The sequence below is a fragment of the Salminus brasiliensis genome, chromosome 8, assembly GCF_030463535.1.
Source record: "Salminus brasiliensis chromosome 8, fSalBra1.hap2, whole genome shotgun sequence".
Lineage (NCBI taxonomy): Eukaryota > Metazoa > Chordata > Actinopteri > Characiformes > Bryconidae > Salminus > Salminus brasiliensis.
This window is the reverse complement of record NC_132885.1, coordinates 15280537-15296304: the sequence shown is the minus strand read 5'-3', so window position 1 is coordinate 15296304 and position 15768 is coordinate 15280537. Positions and strand designations below refer to the sequence as shown.

The 15768-nt window shown below is 38.8% G+C and overlaps 1 protein-coding gene across 4 annotated transcripts in view; it reads left to right on the top strand.

Annotated features, from left to right (window-relative positions):
* Positions 1-15768, top strand: part of b3galt1b (UDP-Gal:betaGlcNAc beta 1,3-galactosyltransferase, polypeptide 1b) — a 115028-nt gene that overhangs the window by 28912 nt on the left and 70348 nt on the right. For 2 of the 4 annotated variants that reach the window (XM_072685757.1, XM_072685758.1), the window contains exon 2: positions 8317-8524. The exons of the other annotated variants lie outside the window; for them this stretch is intronic. The gene's annotated coding sequence lies outside the window, so the exon portion shown is untranslated. The remainder of the gene's footprint in view (positions 1-8316; positions 8525-15768) is intronic. 4 annotated transcript variants of the gene reach the window in all.

Here is a 15768-nt window from a genome sequence, read left to right as displayed (position 1 = left end):
TCTTCTTGTCTTTAAAAAAAAAAGCTGCGAAAGGCCTGGCTAATGTATGCAAATGAAAGGGGGAAATGCATAGGCAGCCCTCTGTCTCATGTCCCTATGTTCCCGAGCACCTTGACTATCATTCAAATTAGATAACAAATATTTCAAATGCCATTCAATTTATTAGTGTCACAGTCCTGCGCTCTGATCTGTTCTCTTTAGGTAGAAGTACATCAAAGACTGTCTGATGTTAATGTGATGTGATGTTAATGTGATGGCTTGATCTGCGATCAGATCTGATCTAGGCTTCCTATCAGTGCCTCCGTCCTTATTGACAAGGTCAGTTTGTCACTGTGTTCTTCAGTTCTTCTGAATGGACGTCTGAACTTGTGCAAATACTGCAGTCTCATCTTAAATTGTCGTCCTGTGATGATGTGCCTGCCCCCCAAACATGGAGGAAAAACGATTAGTCTGCAGCAGAGCTCCAAGTCAAATGATGGATTAGCAGCCAGAGAACTATGTGTGTGTGTGTGTGTGTGTGTGTGTGTGTGTGTGTGTGCGCGCGCGCATGCATGTGTATGGGTCCTGCAGAAATGACAGTCTCTGACTTTTAAATGTCCAGATGCTAAGCCATAAGACAGCTTCGTGATACCCCCTCTTCTAGCTTGCCAACTGACCCCGCGGGTCAGCTGTCTCCTCAATGGCCTACTGTCATTTTAATGAAGCAGTGTTCATCTGCTTGTCTATCACATGCACACTTTCTGTCTCACTGACCAGCTCGTACAAGCAGACATATGAACACTCATCCATCCCCTGATGTGCTCAGACAGACATACATACACGCACACACTCATATATGCGGCCTAATTGTGTGTTGAATGAAAAGTGCTGGTTTCAGGCTGATTTGTGCAATTTAAATTGGGCCGAGATTGTCCGTTTGGCTTGGCATTAAATCGCTTCCTTCTCTGTATTCTTTCCTCCCATTCTTTATTTCTCTTGCCTTCTTTCCTCTCCATTAGTCAGTTTTAAATTAGCGTAGAACAGCTATTGGCGCTAAAGTTGATCTACTGCATGGTGCATTCGCCTCTGACTACATTAAAATGCATTAATGGCATTGTAGTGATCTACATGATAAAGCTAACATCCCACATTCATTCTCAAGGACTCTGGGAATGCCTCTTCACCATATCTGTTCCTTTTTATCCTTTTTACATGTGCTCTTTGAGAGAATACATATTTCTTTATCACTCATTCTCCCTCTATTTCTGTGCATGAATGCATTCCGCTATGATAATATATTGTGTAACCAATCCGTTTCTAACAGCGAGCGGTGATTTATTCAGATGAAAAGACTATAGCAAACCTCATATTGCACACTAACGTAAACCTGACCCTCTCTCATTCTCTTTGTCTGACTGAATGAAGGGTCTAATTAGGGATATATGGAATATCTTGTCATGATAACTGATTCAACATTTTAGTGAGTTTGCTCTTGGTTTTGTTTTCAAATAAGAAATGAAAAGCAGGTAAAGACGGTAAAGATCAGTTTTACGAAGCTATGACGCAGCTCAAGCAGACAAGATGTGTTCTCTGGTTTACCAGATTATGGCTGTGGCAAAAGTGGAGAGGAAGTGGGGGAAAATGTGCTTGGAGGCCTTTTAACAAGCATGTAGTATGTGCTTCATTCATTCCTTTGTTTTCTTTTATTTTATTAAGATTATAGGTTCAACTCTTAGTGTGCTGCACAAATACGTTTTGTGGTCCACTGATGTATTTGTTCTGGTGTTGTCTGACAAATGACCATGAAAAAACTGGCTAACTGCATAAAACATTAGAGATACAGATTGGATTTACAGTTATAATTGATAAATTATGCATTCCCTTACCTTTCTGTGCCTAACCCCACTATAACATAGCTAAAAGGAGTTTGTAGGCGAATATAGGCTATGTGACAATCCACATACTACCAAAGTGTACATGTACTCTTAAGGAAAAGGGGTCTTAACAGTAACGAACCCTTAGTAACAATAAAAACCTTTTTGGTGCTATATAGAACCTTTATTAAGAAGAGGTTTCTATACAGAATCAGTTGTCCTTTACAGAGAATATGAGGTAGCCTATTTGCAAGGATGATGTTGGTGGAAACACTCAAGCGGATTGGCTATGTTTATAACTACACGAGTCACGAGTTGGAACAAACTGTAGCTTGTGCTAATGTCTGTTTAACATAAATGCATTTTTTGTTAATGTTTTCCTGCTGAACTGAACTTGAACCGAACCGTCATGTCTTCATTGTACCGTTACACCCCTACCAAATAATAAACACCGTCTGCTAAAATATATCATATACTTCTAGCTTAAAATGGCATGCTTTTTGCAAGGGAGAATACAGGATTGAGCTGGCTAGAGTTTAGAGGCAAGGGGACCCGTGTGAGGCAAGCAATTCCATTAGTGAAGTCATGGATTAAATGAAGTGGTTTTGGGAAAGTGTTTCGAGGTCCGTGTGGAGAGCACGGTGTTGCTTCTGCTGCAATGCACTGCTGTACTCCAGTGCTTCAGGACCCGCCGGACTTTCCCCCTCGAGAAACTGTTATGGGCCAGCTCGAGGCCAGGAAGCCGCCTTATCGCTGTTTCATTATGGGCTGTACTTTACACTGAGTAGGCCGCACTACTTTCAGTCATTCATTTTTTGACGTCTGTGATCTGAAGCTGTGAGATAGATCCTTATCGGATTGATCGCTGTCGGCTGCGTACTGGATCTTCTTTATTCTCATTCACTCACTCGCACACGCACACACACACACATGCACGGCTCATCCTTTTTATGCCACGCTGGAGGAGAACTTCCTCCCACACAAGGATTGAGCTAAAGTTTGCTGTGTTTAATGGCTTTGAACAATCCACTTCCTTTGTTTCTGCCTCCCTGTATCTCTCTTTCTCTGTCTGTCAGAGCATTTGCATGGCTCTGATCGGACGGCTCTAATTGCAGCATTCAGTGGCTTTAGATATGATCTGGCCTCAGACAGCTGGGATATGAAAGGTCAGCTGCTCTGGAGCACACGGCAGAAGAGATGAAGGGCCGCCTGTCCCCTGGAAACAATAGAGCTGCACAGCGGAACAGCGGGGCCACAACCGCTGAGACTCAGTCGTGCTCAGGTGGCTGTGGCTATGTGGCGCCAATGCTTCAAAACATTCAAAAGAAACATTAAAAAAGTAATCCTATTAATACTGAATAATCCTGACGACAGAGTGACTTCACAGCTGCCTGTCTCACTTCTGTGGCAGGGGTGCTGCACAAGGGGCTCTTTATGCCTGTTTTTGCTCGACTGAAGCATTTTAATGAAGCTGGCTAGTCCCTGAGCTCTTCTGACTGCTCACTGTGCGGACCTACACACACACACACACACACACACATACCCTGAATTTCTTCTCTAACTACCTGTCATATTTAACTTAACTGAATACATATTTGCCATGTGTCTGAGCTACAGGAGCACGTTGGCAGAAATCGGGTAATGTAGCTGGAATTCATTCCCAACCTGCCTTGACTGAGAGAGTAATAAGACCTAGCGAAAGAAAAAAAAGATGGGGACATACTGAACAAGAATGATAGAAGATGGACAGACAAAGTGAAAGCATAGGCAGCCACAGATTGCACAGGAGACCATAAAGAGGGACCTAAAGAAATGGAGACGAGAATGTGTGAAAGAGTGAGGTAAAAGGAACGGAAGGCGAGAGAATAAGAAGGCAGCGAGAGATGAGAGGAAGACAGGGTTTGTGGAGTCTCATCTCATCAAGCCAGTGAAGAAAGTGAAGAGGATCAAAGCAGCTGTTGCTCCCTTTGAGATACCCTGAGCTTCTCTGCCCCTAAGACCCCCAAAACCCCATTGCACCTGCTTAGAGCTCAGCGGCCAGTAATCAGGCACCACCCATAGCACTTAAGGGTCACCTCCACTGTGCTTCTCTACTGATTAATCAAATATCCTAATTGAAATTTGGTGGGAAAACAATACATTTACAAATAGTTTTGTAACACTGTAAACACTGTTATTTTATAGATTTTACTGAATTGTTAGGATTGAACAGCACTGTCCCTTTTAGCACTGTCCCTTTATTGAAGGTGATTAATTGTAATAATGCAAGAGACTTCTGTAAAATAACTTCTGCTGACCTTTTAGCACTGGCACTTTATTGAAAAATCTTTATTCAAAAATCTGTAAAATAATCTATAAAATAATGGTGTTTCTCTGCAGAAACTTGTAAATGTATTGTTATCCAGACATACACATTTTTTGTAAATGTAGTGTTCTCCACTGAACTTTAATTTGGATATTTGACTTTAATTTTGTGTTTTTTGTTGCTGCCAGTCATTTGACGTATTTTTTACTATGTGAATGAAACAATGTTGGCTCAAAATAATCTTCAGTTTCTTCAACAAGATTTCATCACTGCAGTAAATGACCCTTTTAATGGCATTTTCAACAGTTTGTTGAAAACAGTTATACTCAACCTAAAGGTTTGAAGTCTAAAAGAAGCTTATTCTTACTTATTATTTTGATTGTTCACGGAAGCAGCCAACAGCAATGTGAAAGAACACACATGCCCTAACTGTAGGCAATAAGGAGGGACAATTGTATGTATCACCAAATAGCAAAGCAGCTAAACTAGCAAATAGAAATAGTTTTAGAGAAGCAGAGAACACATTTCAGTGTTACTGTTAAACATAAATGTGTTGCTTTGTTCTGAGTGACTGAGTGGCTTTGAGCTTTAGGATGTTTAAAAATATTACATTTGAAACAGCCAATGTGGATCTTCTTTATGGTCAGCTATTACGTGTTCCTGCCTGTGTGTGGCAGCCATTGTGTTTGAATAACTGGTCTGAAAGATTTTAAGAGTGGCTACAGACGTGGCTGAACGTTTTTGTGTTCTAATGTGCATTAACTTCATAAATAATCAAATTACAAATTTGATGTTGACATCCCAAATTGACAAGGCCTTATTCAGTGAGAGTATATCTCAGGTTATGGTAATATTTGGAAGATTCTTCTAATAAAAATGTGAGAAATGTAGATACAGTTATGTTTATTGCGTACAATATTCCAAAAAGTAATATTGTAGTTCTACAAGTACATGTTGTACTGTATTAAATAGTTTGTATATAGAGGTACTCTACTGAAGTGTTGAAAGTTCAGTTCTTTTTCAGTACTTAACGAATAATTCAGTACTTTAAATGTTTCAGTATTTTTTATTGTTCGTTTAAATAACCAGGCTGGCATTGTATTTTATGTGTATATGAAGAGTTTTGACATAAGAAAAATAGATCGTATTAAAAACATTGTAAAAAAAAAAATAATACAAAGCACCTCATAGACCTGACTTAGCTTTGCATTAATGACACTGTGCATATTGCCTATCTGTTCTTTTTTGCTGTAGTATCAGTTGGTATCGGGCATTATGCTACACTGGGAATTAGTATCAAAATCTTAATTCTGGTATTAAAACACCCCTAGTTTGTTGTATAAGTGCAGTACTGAAATCTCTATTTTGTATTATAGTACATACCTACGGTTCATATGTTAACCACAATTGGAAGTTTATTTTCCAAAACAGCTCCTTTGGGAGACAATTATCTTTTGCAGGAGAGTTTCTGTTTATGAACCTTCCCAGCTGTCACTCTGAAAACCTTGAAAGTAGAAAAAAGATTTCCTCTCTGACTACCATTAAAGTCAATCTTTTAGTGATTACAGTTACATGGATCTTCAATTATTCAATTATTCACACAGAGTGGGCTGTCTCTCCACAAAGACTCTGCGCTACCTGCCTGAACAGAAAACAGATTACACAGTAATAGAGTTAGAAATGCTCAGTGTCAGAAATGGCATCTTTTTTTTGCTTCTTGCTCTGTGTCTATTTTCTGCAACTTCCCACAAAGAAATCCTCTTTGTCTGCCTGTGTTGAAAAATTGCAATACAAACTCAACCGCTACTTCACTGTTGCTTCAAATCTGGTCTCGCGGGACCACAGCATGCACACTTTAGCGTTCTGTCTGCTTCAACACAACCCGTTCACCTCAGAATGCCCTTGATCTTCAGCTGATGTAATGCAATATTTAGAGCACTAGAGTGTGTGTGCTGCTCTGATTCTTCTGGACAGTATTTGCATAACCCTCTACTCTGCTTTACTGGATCTAATGAATGTAAACAAAGCGTAATACCAGCTGGCATTTTAGTGAGATTATCTGTTATCAGACCACCATCTAAACATTGCTTTTTTCTCTTTAATACAAAGAGCAGTAAAGCTCCGGCCATTCTGATTCCTATCAGCAGATGCTGAGGCTTTTTTATATTGGTTGACCTCTAATATTGGCTAATGAATAATAAGCGTTGTAACATTTGTAGAACTTTTGAGAACTTTTGAACTCTTAATGTTTTTCAGCTTGCAGGCCAGTCATCTGCTCACTGTCACAGGCTAAAAACGTACTTGAGGCTAAATACAATCCTTGTTAAAATAGCAGATATGTAAAAAGCTAACATAACCTTTAGCATGAAAGCAATATGTTAGAACTACGGCTATAATCGCTAATCAACATCATTAATAATGTCAAGCCGACTCTGACATTGAGTGTTGCACAAATGAGGATGGAAGGGATAAGCGGTCGCAGTGCTTCTGTTTGCCAACAGCTAATAAATACTCCCATTTGTCACTTGCAGCCAGCATTGCAGAAACATTCAACTTTGGTTTTTGGACTAAAACAAGTTTGCAGTAACCTATTGTGTGCTGTTGATGCTTTATCTTTAGTCGCACAGCCCGCAGTACGCTAAATACATTACAACTAAGTAATTCTAATGCAATAAAGCTCATCACAGCAATAAGGTATCCAGTTATTGTATTGTTGAGCATTTATTCATTTGCATTGATGACACTGTGCATATTGCCTATCTGTTATTTTTTGCTGTAGTATCAGTTGGTATCGGGCATTATGCTACACTGGGTATTAGTATCAAAATCTTAATTCTGGTATTAAAACACCCCTAGTTTGTTGTATAAGAACAAGATAAGTGCAGTACTGAAATCTCTATTTTGTGTTATAGTACATACCTACGGTTCATATGTTAACCACAATTGGAAGTTTATTTTCCAAAACAGCTCCTTTGGGAGACAATTATCTATTGCAGGAGAGTTTCTATTTATGAACCTTCCCAGCTGTCACTCTGAAAACCTTGAAAGTAGAAAAAAGATTTCCTCTCTGACTACCATTAAAGTCAATCTTTTAGTGATTACAGTTACATGGATCTTCTAAATACATTACAACTAAGTAATTCTAATGCAATGAAGCTCATCACAACAATAAGGTATCCAGTTATTGTTGCATATTGGAGCATTTATTCATTACCTCACAAAGAATCACTAAGAAAAAGTGTAGGCATGTTTCGTTCTTTTATCATGGTATGCAATAATGAACTAAAAAGCCTTTTAGGATGAGTATGTCTTACTTTACTTAATGTAGAGGTAGTAGTGAGTTGCCACGACAAAAGCTATCTGTACCTGTGGGTTAGGATGTAAAAACAATTAGGAAACCCTGTTTTAGATCTAGAAAAATTATACCTTTAAAAAGCATTCCACTGCAGGCAAAAGGGTTCAGGCTTTAAAAAGTCTGGGAATCTTTGTCATAGATCACTGAAAATGAAGCCTTTTTTTCAGGAAACATTCTCCAGGCTGGAAAAGATTCAGCTGTTTGAGATGAAGATGTCTGAGAATCTCTGTTTTAGAACATGGGAAATCCAGGCTGAAGAGGATTCGGGCATAGAGAAATTTTGGGAATCCTTGAATTAGATCACAGAAAATTAAGCTCTTAGAACCTTTAAAAAAAACAACAACAAAAAACATTTTCCAGGTAAAAGGGTTCAGGCTTGAAACAGTTTGGGAATCCCTGTTATAGATCACTGACAGTGAAGCCTTTAGAAAATGGAGCTTTCAGGAAACATTCTCCAGGCTGCAGAAAGTTCAGGCATGAAAAGGTTTGGGAATCCCTGTTATAGAGTCACAGAAAATTGAGCTTTTAGAAAATTGAGCTTTCAGGAAGCATTCTCTAGGCTGGAGAGTTTAAACACCACTTTATAGTTTTTTATGGCTGTATATTTTTAAAAATGCTGACATGACAAGCATAGTAATGACTGTTTGCCTTTGTGTCTAACATGGCAGATGACCGGGAAAGAACAAAATGTCCATATTAGCACTAACAGGCCTGAATATACACTGCATGAGAGAAAACAGTGCCCTTTACTCCCTGGCTGACGCCTTAAAAACCCTGTGTTTCTTTGTTTGCATCTGTGACAGAGGGGCTGTGTGGCCGTCCCCAGATTGGGCAGTGAGTGGGTCAATGGATGATGTTCAGAAAGCTCACAGCACTGAGGACTCTGCGTGTCGACGCTGCAGAAAATCCACTTGGCACAGCTCAGAGGGATGATGAGGACTTTGCGGCAGTGACATATGGCGTGGTGGAGGCCTGCTCTTTGTCCTCCTCTTCACTCAAGTGTTCACTGCTGTAAGTCCTCAAAGCACAGTGCCTAGCAAACAAGGGAACAACAAGCATGATGCAGCCAGTGCAGGAACTCTAGTCTGCGCCATTAGCTTCACAACAAAGGAGACCTGGTTTAGGACCTTTTGTGTTGGATCTTTTCAGAGGGCTGCTGGGGAAGACCCAGTGAATGGCTTTGCTCTCCAGAGGTGATCACTCTGATCCTTGAAGTACTGTCAACTGTGTCTTACAACAAGTTGATCAGACAAACAGCAGTGATTGTTCAGGAAAGGATTGTTGATGGAAGCTCTGAGTGATGCATTATATTTGCTGTCTGTCCGGGCACACAATCACTCTCCAACTGAAAATCACCCTGTTTTTGACATTATTTTGTGTATGCAATGACAAACCATGTACTTGTAAATTAATCTAAATGCAGAGATTTGTAATATTGTAAACCGTTTGGTTTACCATATCTTGTGGAGTCCCACAGGGTTCTGTTTTAGAGCTGGTAAAACATGTTAATTATGACAGTAGTTCATGTCATAAGAGTGAATTTAACTGACTTACAGGGTCTACTGGGTTAATATATATATATGTATATATGTATGTGTGTGTGTGTTATGGTGGGGGCATGACTATGTCTTCACTGCAGAGACATGGTCACAACCCCACTTGAACAGAACATGGAACAACTGAATTATTTTCTCCCCAGGTTAGCCCTGCTACTGCGGAAACAACTTGACTCTGAGTCAGTCTATACACTGTGCTATTGAAAGGTGGGCAGGACACAATGCCAGTTTTCATTCTGTTCTGCTAAAGACTGTGAACGAGGTTTAAAGTGGTTGCCGCTTTTCGGTAGCTTGTACTTGGTGTACTAAAAGCACACCATTAGATAATATAAGAAATACTTGTCTTTGTTCAAAACTCTTCAAGGCAGAAAATCTGTACTCCCACAACTGTGGCTAGTTGTACATTCCCAGTTGGTAAGGCTGCTGTTTTTTATGGTTTCTAAGTTTCATAGTATACGGCAGGGGCATATCCTTGCTTCTGCTTCCCTAGAGAGTTACAGCCATTGGTGCCACTATGATTGGGCCCAGTGGGCCTTGGCCTATCTATTCTTATTACTAAATATATGAATGTAATGTTTGCAGATTGTTTAAGGACAGCCAGTAACTATAAACATTTATCTATCTCTGACAGTGATATAATCAGGAACCAGCTGATTTACACGGAAGACATAAATTATTATGAATTATTATGTAGGTCATTAATGGCAAAGCAGAAGATATGCTTGTATATTTTGTGTGTTATTTGTTTGTTCCATTGTCTCATATTGTAGTTTTTGCAACCTATACCCACCATATATGAGGAAATTTCAAAATATGCCCACCCACAAGCGTAATGTACCCATTTAATAGCAGTCCTGGCACAACTATTGGTTACAGCCCTTAAGCTAACACACTATCCCAATGACTATAGCCTTTAGTAATATCTAACTATTATAGAAAGGATGGAATATCATCAGAACCCGGGCTGGTGTTGAGGATTGGAACAGATAGATCATGTAATGCTGCCACTTTGATTCCTGGAAGCTGAAGACTTCTGATGCAGAACCAGTTATGTCATGCTTTTCTTGGTATTTCTTCTTCAGTAATTCTTCAGTAGCCTTAGACTGTAAAGACCATAATTGTTAATAGCTTTTTCCACCATCAGAACAGCCAGATATGACTGTTCTATGTTAACGAGATAATTCTGTGAATGCCTCCGGTTATATACAAATATTAAAACACAATAGTGGGGTGTCCTTTCAGATGTTTCTCATTTCTGAAAAGTTGACAAAACAAAAAGTAAATGAACCGTGTGCAAATTCCTAAAGATGGAATGCTTGTGCTGTTTGGTGTGAGACAACAGTCTTACTCACCATGTGTGGCATATACCATAAAGGGATTCAAACCTTTATTAGCTCTCGGTAGAGCAGTTTTGACAGCCTTCTGTCAACTGAATGTGACTGTAGCCCTAACAATTTAGAGACGGCAGCTGAAATGGGCAGTGGCCCATTTAATAGGAGCTGGAATTGCTGTCACGTTTCATTTTTGCCCACCAAACCCCTCAGAATCCCTCCAAACAGTTATGGGATTTTTTCAGAAAGAATTCAGATAAATAAGGGAAATGGAAGCCCTTAAACAAAAAGTACATAATGATTGTGCCATTCTAGATCCATAAATGCACTCAATGCTCTCTAAGCTACGCACATTTGTACATGTTGCCCTTTGTGTACTGTGCAGTGTTACACATACCCTTTGTGTGGACGTAGTGTACAGGTGTAATTACCAGATTTTAAGCCCCTGTAGTGCCTTAAAGACTGAATTCTGTTCTGGGTAACTGGGGAAATCACACTAAAGACCTGCCCTGCTTAGGCAACTTTTACCGGCAGCCCTTGATTAAAATTACCTGAGGCCTGGAATGGCTATTGATTTATTAGGAGGCAATGTTAGAGGGGTTGTAGTTACTGGAACTGACATGAGGATGCACTGTTGCTTATCTTCAAAGCACCTTTTCTCTCATGCTACTGTAGCTAGTGGTCAGTCCATGCCATACGGTAAAGTACCATTACTAGCCATCTCAAGAACGTGAGAGCAAAAGGCACTCAGGCAAAGATCAGAGAGACTTGTTCTCGTTAGGGATAAACAACCCACCACACCCCCTCCGCTTCATGCCTTCCTCATCCTTCATATCACATGCCTGCTTTTAACAGCCCTTCTCTAAGAATAGGACAATAATTGCATCAATTAGTGATAGATGGGAGGAAACAAGTGAAGCCCCTTCAGCACTAGATAATGGTTAGTGTTCAGGAGGAGGAAGCTGATTGGTGGCAGGGTCCAAACCTTATCACGGCTGATTTGAGCTGGAGATTAAAGACGCCCTTACACTCAGCTGTGATGACCAGAGCCTGTCAGGGCTGGATAAAAGGACATCAGCGAGTGAGAGATATGGGAGAAAGAGTACAGGAGTGCAAGAAAGGTACAGGAAGAGAGTGATTGAATGAGAGGGTTAAAAATGTGATGTGCATGTAGGTAAAAGGTCCTCTTTATACATAGGATTTGTCTCACTAAAGTTTTTCAGTTTTTCCATTACTCATGTAAAATGTAATATGACATCACCTTGTGTGTGTGTGTGTGTGTGTGTGTGTGTGTATATATATATATATATATATATATATATATATATATATATATATATATATATATATATATATATAAAACCCATGAAAAAAAGTAATTGCCCCTAATTACTGGTTGTTCCACCTTTAGCAGCAACAGCCGAACGTTTCTTATAACTGGAGATCAGTCTTTCACATCAGTGTGGAGGAATTCTAGCCCACTCTTCTTTACAGAACTGCTATTAATTTTGCCACGTTAAAGGGATTTCAAGCATGAACAAGCATGCTCATTTAAGGCCCTCCCACATCATCTCAATGGGGTTTAGGTCAAGACTTTGACTAGACCGCTCCAAAATCTTGTTTTGCTTCATAACCCTATTCCTTCCTGCAAGACCCAGTTGGCATTTTGTGTAGACGTGCAATGACTAATCGAGTTGCAATCGAGCTAATTTAATAGTCGATTCGTGGTGACATCATTGCACATGTTTCTTGAGCTAAGTAGGAACAGTTTCAGATGAATCACCAAAGTTTAACCATAACAGTGTGGAATATAGTTTTACTGCCACTGTTCAGTTTTACAGGGATAATTTCCCCAGTCTAGACACAGAGCTGCAGAGGAAACATGCAGTCTGAGCAGTGTGTGAATGGATAAAACCGGCAACACAGCCCCACATCTGCAGCAACATCATTCCGGTGTGTGAGTGGAAAGCAGAGTTCTGTTAGTGTGAGGCGTTTGAGTCTAAAAAAGGGCTGGTTACGCCGCAAGCAGAAGAGGTGCCAGGCAGACCTTGTCAAAATAAGTCACTAATACAAACGGAGCAGCAACCCAAAATACCTTCAAACTGAAAGCAAAAGAATGGAAAAAAGGACGGTAATTTAGCTCATTTGAATAATTATGGAAAACTGATTAAGAGAAATGTCATTTTATTGCCTCTACTTTACACATGCTTGATTTATATTATGACAGCAAAAATATATTTTTAGTATTATAGTTTTATAGTTTTATTTCTCTTATTTTGGCAGAAGATCAAGTTATTGATCTTTATTGCCTTCATTGTTTAATGCATAAAATGACCTCAAGCTACATTTAAAAGCTGGCATCTTCATAAAAGCTATTTGATAACTGAACAATTCATAATCTGAATAATTGATCATTTGGTTCTATAATGAATAGATTATTTAATCATAAAAATAATGGTTTGTTGCGGCCCTCATTGTGTTTACTAATGTTGTCTTTGTCATGTTATATTTTGTTAGGAGATGGGAAACAAGTGTGACGTAAGGAAATAGAAAAAATCAAGATGTGTAAAAATACTTTTTACATCACTGTACTTTTATGTACAAATAAAATGTGTATTATTTTATATGTATGTGTGACTGTTGCAGTGCTTTGACAATACAAATGTAAATGTGTAAATAAAGCCTTGAACTGAAAGAAGGAGGACAGGACAGAGTGAGATGGTGAAGGAGAGAAGGTGGAGTTTGATCAGTCTTACAGTTGAGGAGCATGAGGCCAGCCTGCCTGAAAGCCAAATTGGCATCAGAAGAGAGAAGTTGTTTGGGGGGGATCAAAGGCAGAAAGTGAGGGAACCATCCATCCTGGGAGAGAGCGAGTGTCTGCTTCCTTTAGGCTTGATGTGCTGTAGGTTTAATGGCGGCAGAAGGCTGCCTCTGTGGGCTCCAGCAGGAGGGGAATGAGCCGTTAGTGGAGCTATCAGCGCCGGTGAATATTCATTGTTACTGCAAAGTACACCGCCGAATGCTTTCACTAGTTAAAGGAGCAGCATAGATGGAATGGTTTTGCATGTAAAGAGTCATCATGATGTGTTCAGATTTGCTGTGAGGAGAAAAAAAAGATAAACAGCCTTTTTCCCCCAGCTGTCTCTGTTGATGAGCTCTAAAAGAGATAAATGAGTTCAGGCCTAGTAGTAGGCCGTTTGACTGAGATAAGGAAGGTTCGTAATGTTCCTCTGTGAAATAAGTGCTGTTTCTGATCAGACACACAATTATCAGTAATCATGTTGGCCATGGTTAAGTGATCACATTACCACTGTCCAAAAAAGGTACATTCACAAGAAATGGCAAGAATGTTCATAACTTTTAATGAAAGTTAATGTAGCATTATTTTACTTCAAGTAACTTTGGAGCATTTCTGTTGGCCCATTAATTATGACATGCTCACACAATGTAAAGGACATCTACAGTGATCAAATAATGAAAATGGTTTTGCAGTGTCAGATTTTAAGACAAAGGAACTTAATTGGTCACATTTCTTTGTAAAAGCACTTAAATAATCTCTGATATTCTAATATCTGTGATATTTGTAAAATGCTTTAATGGTGTATGAGTTCATGTACAGAAATGATTAACAGGTCATACATTACATTAATGATATTTATTGCAGATTAAAAAAAACTAAATTGCTTGTCCATGCTTGTAATTGTAATCCATTTTCTCTGTACTTAAGTATCAGCCAATACCCATCCGATCAATTGTGTTTCTAGCAATAATACAGCCCCACAATTTAGGTCAGATGCACTGCTAATTAATAATGAGGTAAAATCACATTATTTACACACAGTATATGCAATATGACATTCTGGACTGATTTATTTGGTTGGCAGATTTTTAATCTTTTATAGTGTGTTTAACATCTTATACTACAATCTGACTGACCCCCCTCCCACCCCCCACAGCTCTACTTTAAAACACTGCAGTGAAATCACCTTATGTTTGGTATATGTACAGTGGACCAAATCCTAAACTGATATCTTTTGTTGTTTGTCAACCACTGATGTGAGAGTGTCATGAATAGGGATGCCACAATACCATAAATATGGTAGCCAGTACCAATACCACTAAAGTTCAATTCTTGATACAAATTTCAATAGCAGGACAAAAATAAAACAACTGAAATAATATATATATATATATATATATATATATATATATATATATATATATAAATATATATATATATATATATATATATATATATATATATATATATATATATATATATATATATATAAACAGTTTTTTTGCATCAAGAGTTGAATGGAATCTTTAGTTCATTATGGTTAATAGATATATTGTTGAAACAGTTTTGCGGGATGTTTTGATAGTTTGACATAGTTGGACATTTACCTGAAAAGTATTTCTAGGAGACCATCACACATGCCAGATGTTATTTTCAGGAGTCCTTAAGCCCAGGCTGTCTAAATATGTCTTCATTTGAGATGTACATATTAAGAGCAATTAGATATTTGCTTGAATTTGACCATTTGTTTTGTTTTAAAAAAAATATTTTATGTCTGTTGTGTGCAAAGATTGGGATTGGGATTAAAATGGCAGATACTCAATAAAATGTTAATATATCCGATATATAACTAATCCATTAAAGACCTGATTATATCTGGGTCTAAGGCCAGGCAACAAAAAAAAAAAGCAGATCAAATCGCTCAGACCACTTCAGGAGGTGGCATACACATATTTGAGTCCCATGTTATAGAAGTGTAAACAAATCTGTCCCTCCAAAATACAATCAACAACCAAAATTATATAACCGAAAACAAACAGTAGAAATTGCAGTGCAACAAGTGACTTTGCATATTTAACAATCAGATTTCAGTCCGACTAACTGGAGATGCATTTAACTGCCAATCTTAAATGCATGTAGCTAAATCTAAATACAGTCCAGACACTACTCAAAAGAAATGACCAGGTGTAAACGGGGTCATAACCACTAGTTGAATTATATGAGAAATGTTCCTGTTCCTCACACTTTAAAACTTTTTAAGTAGGGCATCACTCCAGTGCGGCTGCTGTGAATGATACAGCTTCTCTAACAGACCACGTAAAAAGAAGTTCTGGGAGTTAACTTTCAAATACAATGTTGAATGAGAGCTTATGGAAGGCAGAGGAGGAGTGTTGTTCATCTCATGCTTCACATAGAGGTGTGTCATGGCTATCATACGCATCAGTGAGCTATGCTGGGTAGAGTATGGGAGAGGCAGTGTGAGATGGATGGGTCACTGTGAATTACAGCCGCATTTTCTGGCCCTGTGAACTAGGGACAGGATAGGAATTTTGTGCCGGTGTCAATATT